At 44.7% G+C, this 18,011-nt stretch overlaps 1 protein-coding gene across 2 annotated transcripts in view; it reads left to right on the forward strand.

The window, feature by feature from the left end:
- Positions 1-18,011, forward strand: part of NCOA1 (nuclear receptor coactivator 1) — a 187,150-nt gene that overhangs the window by 45,731 nt on the left and 123,408 nt on the right. For both annotated transcript variants that reach the window (XM_050893741.1, XM_050893742.1), the window contains exon 2: positions 6,842-7,010. The gene's annotated coding sequence lies outside the window, so the exon portion shown is untranslated. The remainder of the gene's footprint in view (positions 1-6,841; positions 7,011-18,011) is intronic.

Here is an 18,011-nt window from a genome sequence, read left to right on the forward strand (position 1 = left end):
ATAAAATGCTGTTGCTGCTGCTTTGCCCCAACCTCGGAGCTACTTCTGCCTCTCTCCTCTCTGCGGAAGGCTCCGGCAGCACTGGCTATGAGCCCAGCGAATAAGCCCAGGTGTTTCCACCTGGAGCTGCCCTAGCCTCGAGTTAGCAAAAGGCTGGCAGGGCTCCCAACGTGAGCTCCGTGATGTGCCCCTCCTGTCTGATGGGAGTACCTTGGGCTTTGGGAACCGGCAGGTTAATTCACTGGTCTTGATCTGTAACAGTAGGAGCAATCTGCAGAAGGGACTTTAGTATTAGTGTTGTCTGTTGTTATTGATTGGCTAAATGAACAAACCCAATCAATTTCTCCTTCAGATTTTTTTAAAAACATATTTTACACTTTCTGCTTTTCAGTTAAAGCCCTGCAGTTTCACCTAGGACGAGTGAGATCCCTGCAAAACCTGGCACGCGTTCAAAACCTTAGAAGTACAGAAAGCTGTTTATTAAACTTCCTCATGGGTAGATAAGACAACTCGCTTTACTGGAACAAAGTTAATATATTTTTTTTTTTCCGTCGAGGTCTTAGTTGTGTAAAATTATTCTTTCCAAATACAGTGATTGTTTTTCTGACCTTTTAATTTGCAACAGTTAACTGGCAAACAGATTTAGCCCTCTTGCAAAACGGCTTTTCTCTCTGTGTCTCCTGCAACTCTTATTTGGTATTGGGTATAAATCAGGCAGTAGTACATGAAAAAGGAGATAAGGAGAAAAACAGGCTTTCCAGATACCCAAAAATGTGTTTAAGTTCCTAAGGAAAATCAAATTTAAAGGGAACCTGAAAGAGTACTTCCACGGGGCGGGTGGGGGGAGAAATGTAGTGAGAATTAGCATTGCCTTGAAACTGTTGCCTGAATATCCTTACTCAAGGGAGATTAAATATCCCTTTCAAAAATGCAGCATTTACACTGGCCCAACAGCCTTGGAGTTTGGAGGAGTTGCAAAAAAATATTTCGTGCTGCACGTTACTTGTAAAAAGGCAGAGAAGGAAGGTCCTTGCAGGAGGCTCCCTGCAACCTCCTGTAACAAAGCCGTTCTTTTTTATTATTGCCTTGTAGTGTGCCCTTTTTATATATAGCACAGCAATGAAAAACAAGTAAATAAATTATGGATTTTGTCAACATACAATAAACATTAAATTCCTCCTAACTCCTTTCCACTTGCTTTTTGTAGGTGGGTATAAGTTATTAGCTTTGATTACCTAGGCTAAATGGAATAAACGGTTGCAGCTGACAGACAGGAGAGGATCCTACAGTCACAGCGTTGGACAAACCCATGTTTGTCTTCATGTTGTAGGTCTGGAGCCCACTCATCAAGTGAAGAGAGCAGTGCCGTTTCTGGTCCTGCCTCCACGGACCCTTGTTTATGCAGTTTAATATTAAAGTCATTGATAAAATATTTAGAGCCTAAGTAAACTATAACAAGGGAGGTATTGAAAGACGCATGTGTCACATGCTAAATGATGACCTCTTCAAAGGTGCTGTGGTGGCTCGGTCCATCACGGGCTGTGTGAGAACTCACTTGCAAAGCGTTTGTGCCCTGTAGGTCCATGGCTGAAGATGCAGTAGAAAGCACATGACTTTGAGGGACTGGAAAATGTTGTAGTAAGCTGAAGATGAAAGGTTTTGGGTGAGATCTAGCTCAGATGAAGGATGACAGGAAGTTGTTTCTTCTGGTCGCTGGAATGTCTGAAATGGTTTAGTGGATATATTTTACTCAAACATATATTAGCAGTTAACCTTGAGCCTAAACACTGTGCTAGATTTTAGCTTCCTTATACTCTCCACTAATTTTTCAACTGATTAGTAGAATTTCAAAGCAGACATGTGGATGGAAAGGCTGATGGGTTCAGCAACACAGCAGGCTCTCCTGTATGTGTTTGAACACATTTTCATGGGATAAGGAGAACTTTTGGTATGCTGAGTCTGCTATAGTTACTGTGGGATAGTTTAGGTGGAAGGGGTGTCAGGAGGTCATCTGGTCTGAACCTTGCTCAGAGCAGCTTCAGAGGATATGCTTAACAAGATCGTGGATAACTCACTCCTTGCCCTCAGCTTCAACTGTTTAAAACCAGGGTCCAAATCCCTCGACTTGTATGGGATATTTCTTCTTTGTGCTTTGTTGGGTTGCAGGGAACAACCCAACTTTGATGCTTTGGCGGAGGGAAAAACAGGGATACACCTAAAGCAAATCACTTCAAACCATTCAGTGAAAGTTGTCAATAGTTTGAGCAAGAAATGCTGAATACATTTCAGGAAGAAAACAGAAGAGCCAAGGTCACCACTCAGTGCAAGCTTTATTGAAAGGGCTTGGGGTTTTTAATGTTGGCAGTTTCTAAGTGCATATTCCTACTAATTAAAAGGCTTTCTGATGAAAGGGAAAAATATCCTGGGCTGTTGATGTATGTAATGTATGGATACTTATTTCTTCTATCTGTCCTCCAGATGTCTTTATATCTTAAACTGAAAGCTTGTGCATAATAGCACTTGTAAAGTGTCTTTTATTATTGCCTCAAGGTATTACGTTTTGGAAAGAAAAACCGAGATCCAGCTCCTTTAGCTTCTTACTGTGATTTATGGACTACGGGTAGTGGTCTGCAGACAGGTTGCGGAGTAATGATCTGGGAAAGCTTAGCAAAATCTTCATATGGTTGAGGACAAGGAAGCATGTGGGACATGGGGGAGCTTGAGGGGATGGAGTGGTTCTGCCAGGGAATTATGTCTGGAAGATCTTTGGTGCTCTCTAAATGAGGCGTGTGTTTCTGTCTGCCTCTCAAACCTGCTTTCTTCTGCTGATGTGGGCTCAGATCACCTGATGACCCTGGGACGGCATCACCCCACTACTTCTTGTGCAACTGCGCTGCAGTCCAGGAGTGACTCGGGGGCTGCCTGTAGGCTGCTTGTGGTTCAAAAGCCATGGTTTCACCATCTCTGGAAAAGGAGAGGTTGTTAATACCATCTGATATGGTCACCTGCACGAGAGGCTGTAGGACCTCCCCAAGTTCAGTTGTATTTGAAGTCGTGGGTTGAGCTCCCGCGTTCAGGAGCTTTTCATGCACACGGACGGTGCAGTGCTGTTGCCAAAGGAAGCTGCTCTGGGGAGCCACGTGTGGTTGGTGGTCCACCATCACTGAGATCTTTTCCAAAGTTCAGTTTCCTCTACTCTGAGGTGAAGAATATAAGACTAGCATTGATGGATCTGCACCCTGTTTCTAAAAGTGGAGCCTCCAGAAGGATGTGAGAACTAGGCAGACCCTGTATGACACTTTCCCAACTCTCCAGCCTCTGATCTTTCAACATCTCCAGGACTTTCCCAGCCAGAGACGATGTCCATCTTATTAGTAACCATCACGGGTGTCTGCTCTGTGACCTGGCCAGTCTTTCCTTCAGCTCGCGCAGATGTTTAGCATGCACAACATCCTGCGGCAAGGAGCTAAACCGCTTAGCTGGGTCATGTGTGAAGAAACCGCTGCCTCTGGTTTGGTTTTGGACTTGCCACCTGCTACTTTCATTTCTTGCCCCTTTTTTCTTACACTGAGCAAGCTGCTGCTGCCTTCATAGGCTGCTGGTGTGTCCCTCCTCTGTTACGTCTCGTCTGGATTGGGAAGGGTCTCTGCTCCGAATTTGTGTTTGGTGATAAAGATGTGCAAGGTCTTTGCTTGTAGTCACGTTGGTAACAGATCCAGATCTCGTGTCCTTTGCTGTCTGCAGCTTTCAGAGTCGGTGTGAGCCTGACTTGCAGTGGCTTTTGCTCATGGCTTGCAGGAGGATGAGTAATGTAGGGCGCAAGAACTGCTCCTTCTGGGATTTCAGTGCAAGCACGTGATTAATGATGATCTAGTTATATTTTATGACTTGTCGCTTGGCCAATTATTAATCTGTTTAATACATTCCATGTTATGTAATGTAATTGCAGTTACTTGAGAAATCATACTTTGCAAAGTTAAATGATTTGCCGAACTCTGAAGTATGTTGTATCAGAGCTGTTACAGTTTGCAGCCAGTCTTGTAGTCTTAATAAAAACACATACAATTAATTTAAGACCTATGTGTCGATAGGCATCAGTTATTTACTTCCTACAACTCCTGATTAGATTTTATACCAGCATTTTCCTTTTCTTCCTGGGGTGTAAGCTGGACTGATAACTTGTTATTAGCCTGGTCATCCTGCTCACGCTTTTAAAATATTGACACAACAGCATGTCCTCCAATGCTCTCAAACCTCCATAGTTAACACTTGCTGGAAGCTATGATAAACGGTCCAGAGGTTTTCTTGTCCAGCTCTGTTAAAGCCCCTGGGATGCAGTTGAAGATCTCCTGACTTAAAAATGACCAGCTCTGTTAGCTGTTGTTTCACATCTGCCTGCATTGCTGTTTGGAATAGAAAATGTTTCCTGTGGCATGACTATACCATCTGGTTTCTTTCTTAATTAATGAGCAGAAATATTTGTTGCATTCTTCTGCCGTTCCTATAATATTGCTGGTGGTTGCTCTGTTTCTGTGCAGTAACGGTCCTCGGCCATTGCTGGAATTTGCTGTTCCTAGGTAATTTTTATAACCTGATATGCTCAAACCTGTGAGTATTGTGGTTCCTCTCATTGCATTTTGCTTCTCTTGCTGTTTCATATCGCTACATTCCTGATATATTTTAATATGCCAACAATTTAGTTTTTCTTCTCATTGTTATATATATATTTTTATTCTGATTGTTGCTTTCCTTTTCATGAGAGCCAGTTTGAGAAGAATTATTTTGTTTTTTTAAAACAAGAACATCTTCCCTTTTTAGTTTTGGGAGCTTAATCCCCCCTAGATACACACCTTGCCCCAGGAATCTGGAAACATATTCTTAAAGTTTCCATTATTATTTATGTTTTTCTGTGTTTAACGTTCCTTCCTTAGCATCGTTTTGTCTGTTTATTGTAGGGGTAGTGAAAGCAGCTGGGACAGATATATTATTTAGAAATTCAAAGACTGTCTCCTACTGGTAAAATGCAACTTTCAGACTGGAAGCTGGAGCGATACAGCAGTTTGTGCATCTTTTGTGTTCATTTATGTGCGTGTGCGTATAAAAATGGATGCTTAACAAGGCAGGAATCCCGTCTGCTGTCGGGATGTGCTCTAGTTGCACCTCTCTGTTTGGATGCAGATCCGTAAGCTTCCAGAGTTGTTCTTTGCCAGTGCCTTGGAGACGATGCTGCCGTCTGAGTTCTCCTCCCTCCTTTTGCCTACTTGATTTTTCATGAATAAATTGCAACGAGTGACTTATAAGAGTCTTGTGTTGCTAATGATGGGTGTATTATTAAGACAGTATTCTAATGAGCCTGTCTATGTAAGTAATTTCTTTTGTAATAGCAGGAGCGGTGATGGGGACAAGCAGGTTTTGAACTAATGATGGTACTCCCCTCATGCTCGAATTCAGAGGTACAAATTTAACCCAATAATCCTAGTAACCCTGTGAGAGAGAGAGAGAAAGAAAGAAAACAGACACATCCTGGAAGTCATTTAACGTGGACTTCTAACCTGGTGGTTCCTTGGGGACCAAACCTGATGCGCTGAAGCAGCAGCCAGCCTTTGGGGCCGGCTGGGCTGCCGGGACCTGCAGACATCTCCATCCAACATCTCCAAGGGGAGATTTGTGGACCTGTTTATTGACTGCAGAGGGACCCTGGCATTACCAGCTCTGGTTTCCAACCAGCTCTTAGATGTCTAAGGTTGATTAAGATGAATTGCATCCTATAGCTACTACAAATAAAAGTTTAAAAGCAATATTGGGACTTCTGTCTCGGAGCATTTAATGGGATGGGTAGCAAGCTTGGCTATAGAAACTGCAGCGTGTGGAGTTGCTTGGAAGAAAGGTTATGAAGCTCATCTCAGTGTTTCTACGGTTGTTTTTTGTAAAATTACTTGCTTTTTCATTAGAATTCAGGCAGTGCATCACAATATGAAGAGCCCAATTTTATGAACTTAAATTTTTCAACCAAGCAAGGTCTTTGCAAGCCGCAGATTAGCTGACATACTAGCATTTGGCTCGAGAGGAACAAGGTTCAGACTGGTATGACTTACAGGAGAGGGGCTAGCTGAAGAAAATGGACGTTCTGCAGCCTTAGTATCTTTTTATGGCGTACGTGCTTCGGAGAGAAATAATTATGCTCATCCCAGGTTCAGAGGCTACCTGGCTTATCGAAGGTGATACAGAAAGTCTGTGGAAGAGGAGGAACTGGAGAAATCCCCTTGATCCGGTTCTAGCTTAATGCTTAGTAACAACAGCAATTTACTATCCGTGCCTTTGTGAGGCAGGGAAGGATCTCATTATCTTTGAGTTTTATGAGTTCGGTGGTGGTCTGCAGCCTGTTGGCTGTAAACGCCAACTGTAATTTTCTGGTGCTAGTTTTTTATCTCCTGTGTTGCGTAGATGCTGTCTCGCTGTGGCAGATTTGCTACTAGATCTGTGCTGTGTTTTTCTGGAGGGTAATCTTTATTTCTTAGGAGTGGCATTGGCAAAGAGGGAGGGGAGAATTTAAAAAAAAAAACCTATCGGTTGGAGTATTAAGCTTTCATTTACTTTATTTCCCCAAGTAGCTTAAAGCTTGAGGAACCTTGATGAGTTCTTTTCCAATGAAATAAAAAAGATACCTTGCAATTGACAGTATTGAGAAGGTCAGCAAGCTATTAATGATGCTGCTGTGAATTAATAGTTGACCTCAACTTTGCTGTTTTTCTACTTAAAACACTGAAAATTGCATTGTGTGAATAATAATTCAGAAAGATAAATGAAAGATAATGCAAACAAACTGTCTTTTCCTCCGCAGGACTCAGTAATTGATGCTGGTCCCCTATCAGAAGAGTTCATGTGAAAGCTGCCCATGGAAGGTCGATGCCTGCGTTTGCTGAGGCTCTAGGATTCGGTTGTTTTGCTGTTTAATTAACTGAAGAGTCCAGTTTTTCCCATGAACCATCTTTCACCTCGGGAAGATAGAGGTAAGGTTGCAGGTCTCTGTTTCTTCTTTCCTCTGGCGGAAAATGTTTAAACCTGTCACGGAGGTGGTTTTTGCTGGAGCACCTCTTCATGCGGAATTAATTACTGAGACTGCTGAAAGCAAAAGTCGCTGTTTTTCTCTGTCCTTGGCATCCTTTGGGTTGTTTTCCATACATGAGATGTGCAGTCAGTCTGCATTGCATTCGTAGCTATGAGAGTTGTTTTAAAAGCTCATAAAGATGAAATTATTGCCTGAATCAACTGCGCTTTCTCAATATGTTTTGCAAAATTGAATAGCTAATTGCTGCGGTGGCAGAATGGTATGCAAAGGATTTGTGCTAAAGAATAATATGTGGTTTCGGTAAGTCAGTGTTATGCTGTAGGCTGGCTCGTGGTGTTGATCAGGTGAATTGAGTCCATAACTAGAGAATTTTAAAAGTCACAAAGTTGGGAAATCAAAATGTTTTATAGCAAGGGCTACTACAACTTCCAGAGCAAGACGTGTGTACTCAGCATCCTTGTAGCTCTTACTAGCTGATGCATGTAACAACTTGAACACTTCTGTGGTTTGCCCACAGCCGGCAATATCTTAAAGGAAAATTGTTGTAATGGAGTGGTAACTCGGAAAGACGGTAGAATATATTTAGAAATGAACAAAATGGTAAAACAAGTAGCAGTTGGATGATGTGTTGGCTGCAGCTACTGTATGGCTGTGGGATTTGCAGCCTCTCTCCATCAAGACTGGGAGTGCTTACTGCTGTGGACCATGAGTACGCAGGAGAGGGGAGGACCTGTACCCCTGCTAATTCCCTTGGAAAACCAGCTTCTAGCTGACATGCCGTAAGGCAGAAATTGCATATACAGCTGCTTTTGTCTGATGAAATTTTCTATTGCTTGTATCACAATTCCCTGTTTGAGATAGCTGGTGTTGCAAGAAACTTTTGCGTCGGAGCTAGTTTTGGCTGGAGTGCAATGGAAAAAGGGATATTTCCTTCTGGATTGAGCATGGCTTGCTCCTAGGCTCCTCTTCAGTGCAGTGTAAATACTGGTCCCAGTAAGATACTGGTGTTGTATGTCCTCCGTAGGCTGCTTTGGCCACTTGGTTTCTGTCCTTGAGTTGGCTGCTTCCCTAAACTGTGGTGAGATGATCGCTGCAGCAGGGACTGCGGTGGCTTGGAGATATCTGTGCCCCTGGTCTAGTTGTCCTCACCTGATCGGTTTGGTGGCCGGAGGGTGGATAATCGGTGCACCAAGATGGGGTGCAGGGGTGGTGGTAGCTGGGGAGCCATCCCCCTTGCCCTGATCTGTCTGGCTGTCTAGTGTTCGCCCTGCGTTTTTAGGCAAGGCTCTTTGCTCTCTGCCTTGGTGTCTTCCATTTCTAGCACAAATGGTGGTGGAAAATAGGCATGGTTGTAAAATTTGGAAATAATACCACTTCTGTATTGCTGTGTGCTGTCCTGACTGTTAGATTGGAGTCACCCAGGCAGAGAGGAGCTGGGGGGCTGCCTGTGAGTGGTAAGAAACCAGCAGAGCCCCAATCCAGTGCTGGAAGTGCTGCTCAGAGTTAATTATTAAACCATGCTTTGCCTGATAAATGCACAGTTGGATTCAGGATTTTTCACTGCAAAAAGATCACCTTTCCCTCTGGACATAAGAGCTACTTTTTGATTGGAAGCGGGTAAGCCGTATCACACACAAACAAAAAATCTTAGCTCCTGCAATTCTTAAGATGTCTTTATTTTTCTCTCCGGTATCTGGCCAGATTCAGCTTTTGAAGAGGTGACCTCGCAGGGTGGTGGTGGGTTCTCCCTGCTGCAGACCTTCTGCTTTCCAGGTGCCAATTAATACCTGCCCAGGCTGGGAGCTTGCAGACTGAGGGTCTTGGGCTGGAGCGTGCCACAGGCTGGGCTGTACACAGTTTTTCTTCTTTATTTTCTTTCCCCGACCCCTCTCCAAAGCAATGAGTACAAATCACGCGCCCAGCACTGGCCAGGCTTTACCTGAGACATCTCTTAATGTCAGGCAGCTTGACGGGTGCAGCCCAGGCAAGTAAAGGGTTAAATTCTTAACTATGAAATTGGATATCGTTGCGAGGAGGAAGAGTGAGTTCTAGATTAATTTGAAGGGTGAGGTGCCTCCTCGGCTGCTCTGGATTTCCCCTAATTTAGGGGACTGACGGGTTAACCTCTGCAGTTGCGTGGGGGGAGCCGCGGGGAGCCCTGCCTTCATCCCACCTGGCATCTCCCAGCCTTTCCTTATTTCCCCCCCCCCCCCAACCCCCCAACCTGTCTTATTAAATTTCATTCTTTCCTCTAGCAAATAGACTTTTTGGCTTGGCATGAAACCCGGTTGCTGTGATTGAGTTCCCATCCCCTTTATCCTGCGACGGGGCTTTGAGATGAAAAAATGTAAATGCAGTCGCCGAGACGCTCCCTCCCCCACCCTAGCCCTAGGTCTTTGCTGGGCTGAAACTCCCTCTTTATTCCTTAATGATCATATTCCTTCCACTTTAAATAGATTTCCTGCTGTTAACAGTGTTTTCAAGTGTTGCAACACTTTATAAACGGTATCTCGTGAGAGGTATTTACTGTAGGTGAGTTTCCTTGAAGTCGTAACCTCTGCCTTGCCGTTCCCTTTTCCCGGGGGCTGCTGGCGGGGTAGGAAGGACACAGATGACGGGCTTGGCAGTCACCGTACTTCTAAATCATCTGTTCTTCTACCTCTTTTGTTAGTTTTAGAGAGGGATGTTGTTTCAGCCCTGTGTTTGAAGTGGAGTCTTGCTGATCAAGACAAAGATGCACGCAGCACTTTTGGGGACTTAGGAAGAAGAAATCCCAGACTTGTCTCGCCACATACGAATTAAAGCCATTGGGGCACTCCTGAAGCCTTGCTTTTAAAAAGCAAAGAGCACAAACAAACAAGGAACCCCCGCCATGTCCACTGCAAAAGGCTCTCTAGGTTGCCTGGTACAGAACGGACAGGACAACCGCCGTGGACCACGTGCAGGGAGAGCTCTGAAGCTTCTGCCGCTTCGCAGAGGACACCCACCAGCAATATTGCATCTTCAAGTCGGGCTTCTTGTACTTCTGCTGGCTAGCCTGCAGCTACTATAGCAGGAGAGGTATCTCTCTCTTTAGGTTGCCAAATACAAATGCTGAAGTGTTGAGTCTTTTTGTTTTTTTGGGGTATGTTTTTTTTTTTTTTTTTAAGAAGAAAAGTTAGAATGAGCACGTGGAGGCCCCCAACACGTTTCTTTTCATATCTGTCGTGAAGATGTTATAGCCAGCTGTCACTAGCAAAAAAGTTTATATTAAAAGCATTCACCCTGTTGAAGGTGTTTGAGTTTTAACTGAGTCTCCCCCCCATTTTGTTTTTATTTGGTCATCTAATTCTGCTGCAGTCCTTGTTTGTGTAATGTTGAAATACCTCTTTCTGTTAGATGTTTATATGTTAGAGGCACCTGCGCGATGCTAAAGACAAAAGTTTCAAGCATATGTTGAGAAGAAAACAGTTGATGGGATTTCAGATGTTTGCTAGTGACTTTGGCTCTTCTGTGCAAAATTAAGGAAGAACTGTTTTGATATGGGAGCTGGTTTTAGTTTCACATCTGAGAACTCTTTCTGTTCCTTTTTTCTAAAAATACCATTAGATGCTTTTGTTTTCACATGTAAATCCTATAGTTGGACAGTCAGATTGGGTGCTTTGTTTATACAGAAAGTATTTGAGACACGCACCTCTTCCATTAAGTAGAACTTTTGGTGCTTAGCTCCTTCAAAAAATTAAAATGTCTAAGTAAGGATTTGGTCATCTTCCATGAAAAGTTGCTTGCCCAGGAGCTTTGATGAGATCTATTTTGACTACTTAAATATCCAGATTGTGGTTTTGCTTATCTTTTGGAACAAACCACTTCGTCCATTTGCCTTACTACTCCTAGAAATTTTAAGCAAATGCACCTTTTTCTTAGGCTTTCACATTTCTACGCAAATCCAGCCTAATTCTTTGACCGTGACCAGACACCAGCTGCAGAAACCCTGCCAAGGTCTGAGATGTCCTTGTCCCCCCACTGTTGGTCACTACCTACATGGCAAAGCTGGTGGCTTCCATGAGTTCATCCAACAGCATGGTTGAATGTGGAAGAACAGCTTCTTGTGAGCACTTCTCATCTGCAGCACTGCCGAGTCCTCCAGGCTGGGCTGAGCCCTCTCCAGTGGCTCTTCAACCCAAGCTTCTTGTGCTGAAGCAAGTGAGAAATGCTCATGTGAACTCTTAGGCTGTGAGCGTGGGATCCTCTTTACAGACAGCCCGGGAATGGGAACATTTTAATCTGCCGCAGCCACTTCTGCAGTGATCAGTTTATCATCACCTTTAGTGTACAGCATTAATGCAGGTTGTAACCCCTTCCTCCACATCTGCAGTGGTTCTTTGAACAATGGAAGCTTAATTCATCGCTGTCTCCAACCCCACCATGTAGGTAGCTCTTGCTGTGCCGAGGAGACGAGGTGGAAATGCGTTTGTGTCTTGGCTGAGCAGGATTGTAATCAGCATCCAACAGGACAGTAAATGATGCTGGATATGTTAATGGCTTTTTAGTCTGCTGAGTTCTCTGCTGCCCTCGAGGAATTTCTACTTCCTGGGCCACAAAGATGATGTATCATTTAATTGAAAACCACACTCAAGTGAGTCCGTCAGTTTTCGGGACTTAACGATTTGGTGTTCTTTGCCTAATGTAGTATTTGCTGTACAAGCCCTTCCTGTGGATATAAGGTTATAAATCGGTACCTATTTACTTTCTTCCATTGTTTTAGCTATTTTGGTACCTCTTTGTCAGTTTGTGTTAGCTACTGCTCTGACCTTCTCAAGGACACCTCTTCAGTGTCGGGCTTCCCGTTGGCTGTCAGCTCTCTGGAGGTAAGACACCAGCGACTGCTGATTCTCCCTGCAGGACACGGCTATGGTTGCTGCCTCCATAAGCCAGAGAAGTACGAGAAATTCTGCCTTTTTTTTGTTCATAGAAGATGATCCAGAGGATTAGAGTCATAGAATCACAGAATGGATTGGGTCAGAAGCGACCTTTAAAGATCATCTAGTCCAAGCCCCCTGCCATGGGCAAGGACATCTTTCACTAGACCAGGTTGCTCAAAGCCCCGTCCAACCTGGCCTTGAACACTTCCAGTGATGTGTGGGGCATCCACAGCCTCTCTGGGCAACCAGCTCCAATGCCTCGCCACCCTCATCATAAAAAATATCTTCGTTACATCCAGTCTAAACCTACCCTCTTTCAGGTTAAAACCGTTGCCCCTTGTCCTGTCCCTACAGGCCCTGGTAAAGTCTGTCTCTGTCTTTCTTATAAGCCCCCTTTAAGTATTGAAATGCCACAAGAAGGTCTCCCCGGAGCCTGCTCTTCTCCAGGCTGAACAACCCCAACTCTCTCAGCCTTTCTCCATAGCAGCCCTCTGATCATTTTTGTGGCCTCCTCTGGACCCGCTCCACCAGGTCCATGTCTTTCCTGTGCTGAAGACCCCAGAGCTGGATGCAGTACTCCGGGGGGGGTCTTGTGAGAGTGGAGTAGAGGGGGAGAATCCCCTCCCTCGACCTGCTGCCCATGCTGCTTTTGATGCAGCCCAGGCTAGGGTTGGCTTTCTGAGCTGTGAGCGCACATTGCCAGCTCATGTCCAATTTTTCGTCCACCAGTATCCCTAAGCCCTTCTCTGCAGGGCTGCTCTCCATCCATCCATCCATCCAACCATCCATCCGCCATCTGTATTGATAGTGGGAATTGCCCCAACCCCAGTGCAGGACCTTGCACTTGGCCTTGTTGAACTTCATGGGGTTCACATGTGGCCGCTTCTTGAGCTCATCAGGATCCCTCTGGATGGCATCCTGTCCCTCCAGCAAATCAACTGCACCACTCAGCTTGGTGTCATCTGCAACCTTGCTGAGGGTGCACTCACTCCCACCATCTAGGTCATTGATGAAGATACTGTACAGTACCAGTCCCAATATGGACCCCTGAGGGACACCACTTGTGACTGATCTCCGTTTGGACATTGAGCCCTTTGTATGAAGCACCGTTCTGTTTACTCAGCGTGGAAGCATTTAAGGAAAAAATTATCATAAAGTAATAAAAACGTGGGCGAGCATTCGTCTTGCTGGGCAGTGACACATCTTCATGGGCATTGCCACCCTGGCTGTGTTCGTGGGGTGATAGCTGTCCATTCTGGAGGGGTTTCTTCCTCCTCCCATGACGTTTTATCTTCTGTCTGAAGCCTCTTAGATGGGGTGAAGCCAGCTGGGAGTAGAGCTGGGGATGGTGAGTGAGTTCAACCCTGCAAGAGGCAGGTTCTGCTCCTGGATGCTCGCGGTCATTGCTCCCGCTCATCGCCTTGGGCAGACTTGCCCTTCACAGCAGCTTCTGGGGAAAAAGTGGCACAGTATGATATCTGACAAGGAGGTCCTTTTATCTTCTGAAAATAACAAACAAAACCTGCTTAGAACTGCCTTTTTGTTTGTTTCCCTACTTTTGATCTTGTCTTTGAAAGAGAAAAATTTTAGGTGGGTTAAACCCTTAGTAAGGACTATTTGTGCTTTTAGTTAGAGAAGTCTTTTTTATCTTGCAGTTACCACTAAAAACATTTTTTAGAGCTGATGGGAGGTGTGTAACCACTTGTCAATAACTCAAGAGAGTGGTAAGATCTGCTTCTGGTAAACTTTCAAGAGATAAACACGAAAACCCAAAGCTACTGCTTGGCTGACAAAAAGCGAAAAGAATTTTTCTGGTGTTTTTTTTTTACTTGCCTGCTGAGTTGTTGGTGAATACCTTTCACCAGCACAGGGGAGGTTTTGCTAAGTACGTGGCTCTGTTTGCTTCTGAGAAAGAAACCTATCAATACCTAGTTCCTGTGGTTTGAAGATGAAGGTATACACGTTAAAACACACGCACACACACCTGCTGCCACCAGGAAAGGACTGAAATTTAAAGTATTTCCTGGCAGTTTTGCCTGCATGCTGGTTTAAATTATTATTTACTATTGAGTCAGTCTTGTGAGCTGGAGACAGCAGCGTCACCTACAATAGTACTTTGCAAGAACCAGAAATACTGGTAAATAATTTTCATTACAAGGAAGTTTTAGGAGCACAACACCTGTGAAATCCTGATGATTTGGAACGCAAATCTTAATTTTGCTCATCCTTGATCAACATTCCTCCATGGCGTCCTGTCCTCATCTTCCCTGACATGCCGACATCTCAAAGCACCACAAATGATGCTTAAAACTTCAGAGTACATTGCTGGTAAGAATTATCAACTCAGGGTGAAATTCAACATCTGCAGAGAAATTGTCTGCATCGTCCAATGCCCTGCTGGAGTGGGATGGAGAGGCTGCAGAGAGGCTCTGCCTGGGTCTGTGACATTAGGGTAGCTAATACACAGGGAAGTCTCTAAGGTGGAAAGGTAAGCAATATTTTTCCATAAAAATCTGTTTTTTTCCCATATATTTACAACACTTGCTCTCCTCCTTGAATTTACTTACCTTTTGGAGTTGCGAGTTAGGGATTAGGAGAGCACTAGCTGTTGCAAAGAGGATGAGGTGCTAGGAATATATAGCAAAAAATATGTAGGAATATATAGCAAACTCCTCATAGATGCTTTTTTCATAAAATCATAGAATGGTTTGGGTTGGAAGGGACCTTAAAGATCATCTAGTTCCAACCCCCCTGCCATGGGCAGGGACACCTTCCACTAGACCAGCTTGCTCAAAGCCCCATCCAGCCTGGCCTTGAACACTTCCAGGGATGGGGCATCCACAGCCTCTCTGGGCAACCTGTGCCAGTGCCTCACCACCCTCACAGTGAAGAACTTCTTCCTTACATCTCATTTAAGTCTACCCTCTTTCAGTTTAAAGCCATTACCCCTTGTCCTATCACTACCTGCCCTTGTGAAAAAGTCCCTCTCCGCTTTCTTGTAGGCCCCTTTAGGTACTGGCAGGCTGCTGTAAGGTCTCCCCGGAGCCTTCTCTTCTCCGGGCTGAACAACCCCAACTCTCTCAGCCTGTCCTCATAGGAGAGGTGCTCCAGCCCTCTGATCATCTTTGTAGCCCTCCTCTGGCCCCGCTCCAACAGGTCCATGTCTTTCCTGTCCCAAGGACCCCAGAGCTGGACGCAGTGCTGCAGGGGGGTCTCAGGAGAGCGGAGTCGAGGGGCAGAATCCCCTCCCTCGCCCTGCTGGCCACGCTGCTGGGGATGCAGCCCAGGATAGGGTTGGCTTTCTGGGCTGCGAGCGCACGTTGCTGGGTCGTGTTGAGCTTCTCATCAACCAACACTCCCAAGTCCTTCTCCTCAGGGCTGCTCTCAATCTGTTCTCTGCCCAGCCTGGATTTGTGCTTGGGATTGCCCCGACCCATGTGCAGGACCTTTGTCGTGGTTCAACCCCAGCCAGCAACTCAGCACCATGCAGCCGCTCGCTCACTCCTCCCCCCACCCAGTGGGAATCGGGGAAAAAAAGTAAAACTCATGGGTTGAGATAAGAACAGTTGAATAACTAAAACAAAATAAAATATAATAACAATAATAATAATACAAATATAATAACAATAATTGTAATGAAAAGAAATATAACAAAAAGAGGGAAATTAGACCCAGGAAAAGACAAGTGGTGCACAATGCAATTGCTCACCACCCGCTGACCGATGCCTCAGCAGCGATCCGCCCCTCCTGGCCAACTCCCCCCTGTTTATATACTGGGCATGACGTATGGAATACCCCTTTGGCTAGTTGGGGTCAGCTGCCCCGGCCGTGCTCCCTCCCAGCTCCTTGCACACCTGCTTGCTGGCAGAGCACGGGAAACTGAAAAGTCCTTCACTTAGGATAAGCGCTACTTAGCAACAACTAAAACATCAGCGTGTTATCAACAGTATTCTCACACTAAATCCAAAACACAGCACTGTACCAGCTACTAGGAAGAAAATTAACTCTGTCCCAGCCCAAACCAGGACAACCTTGCACTTGGCCTTGTGGAACTCCATGAGCTTCGCCCGGGCCTGCCTCTCAAGCCTGTCCAGGTCCCTCTGGATGGCATCCCTTCCCTCAGGCATGTCAACCGCACCACTCAGCTCGGTGTCGCCTGCAAATCTGCTGAGGGTGCACTTGATCCCACTGTCTATGTCGTTGATGAAGATATTAAATAGTACTGGTCCCACTGTGGACCCCTGAGGGACACCACTCCTCACTGGTCTCCATCCGGAAATTGAGCCGTTGGCTGCAACTCTTTGAGTGCGACCATCCAGCCAATTCCTTATTCACTGAGTGGTCCATCCCTCAAATCCATGTCTCTCCAATTTAGAGATGAGGATGTCGTGCAGGACAGCGTCAAATGCTTTGCACAAGTCCAGGTAGATGACATCCATTGCTCTTCCCTTATGCACCAGCGCCGTAACTCCGTCATAGAAGGCCACCAAATTTGTCAGGCACGATTTGCCCTTAATGAAGCCATGCTGGCTGTCACCAATCACCTCCTTATTTTCTGTGTGCCTCAGCATAGTTTCCATAGTTTCTTTTATTTTCGTAAAGATCTTAGACTCCCCTTGCAGATTTCAGAGAAGCCTCGTGAGGTTAATAAAGCCTTAGCTTTAATGTGCTTTCCCTCCCCACCCCTGCTTCCTCTACCTTGTTATCCCAGAGTTTCTTTATACAATGAAAGACATACATTTGTTTAATGGAGCTGTCACGAACCCCAGCTACAGATGAACTGCGGAATGTATATTAAAATATATTTGGCGAAGTTAAAATGAAATTCAAAATCAAAGGAAAATTGCCCCATTGCTTGTTACAGTTCATATCAAAATGTCACCTGGGAGAAAGCATATTCCTTTTAGAAGCGTGAATGGGTTGTTAAGAAGGGACCAATTTTATCTGTAGGGAAATTCTCCACTGTCTTAAGCCCAAGTGTGAAGAGGGAAAGGCAAACTAATTAGCAAATTTTAATAACAAAGTAACGGAACATCAGATGGATGGTATGTCTTTTAGCATTGGATTTATACAGCTGAGCAGTTTCCGCGTATCTCTGAATGTGAAGCAAATGAAGGGAAAATCTTTTATTAAGATATTGGAATAAAATTCTGCTTTAAGCAGTCTTAAATTTATGGCAGCCATAATAGTAAATAGTCCAGAGGTGGAAAGTAAGTGAAACTGCATAGATGAAGTGGAAGGTTTAACGAAAAAAACTTCAACAAACAGTCCTAAAGAAAGACAGTAAAAATCTGAATGGGCAATTCAAACCCCGTAATTGCGCAAATGAAAAAACAACAAAGGAAATGGATGTTCTTGTGCAAGGAAAGGTCATCTCAGATCTTGACAAACATTAAAACAAAACCCGGTGGCGTTACTGACAGTTTATTATACAAGAGTTGTAAACGGGGAATTCTGCTCGATGGAGCTGGAACAAGGGCAGTTCAGGTGGATACAAGGAAAAACTTCTTCACCACGAGGACAGACCCCAGAGCTGACCCAGAGCAGGCTGGACCAGAGACATCCCAAGGCTCGACCTCAGTTTTCCTGCAATTCAACAAAATATTTAGCATATAAATACATGGTGTCTGTAAAGCAGACATGCAGCTCTTGGCAATTGATGGACAACAAAAATAGGAATTTGCTAAAATTTATAGGAAATACGATCTAGATCCATGAATGACTATTGTCAAGGCATGGAGAAACCCCTTAGGGAGCAGGGCAAGATATTACTAGGGGTCATGTAAGCGGTCAGCAGTTGAGTTTAACGACATTAATTTCTAGTAGAAATCCCTTCCTCTTTACTACACTGGAAGTGAGCATATGGCTTTACTGTGCGTTTCTCACTGGCAGCCAATTTTAAGCTATTTAGAAATTTGAGGACATTTAAAGTTGGTTGTGTTGCAGCTTCTGCCTCGCATGGCACCAAGTGAAGCTCTGCTTACGCATCTGCAGTGTAAAATGCTCGTTAGGGTTTTCATACGTCTTTTTAACTTCAGAGC

The sequence above is a fragment of the Gymnogyps californianus genome, chromosome 3 (assembly GCF_018139145.2).
Source record: "Gymnogyps californianus isolate 813 chromosome 3, ASM1813914v2, whole genome shotgun sequence".
Taxonomy (NCBI): domain Eukaryota; kingdom Metazoa; phylum Chordata; class Aves; order Accipitriformes; family Cathartidae; genus Gymnogyps; species Gymnogyps californianus.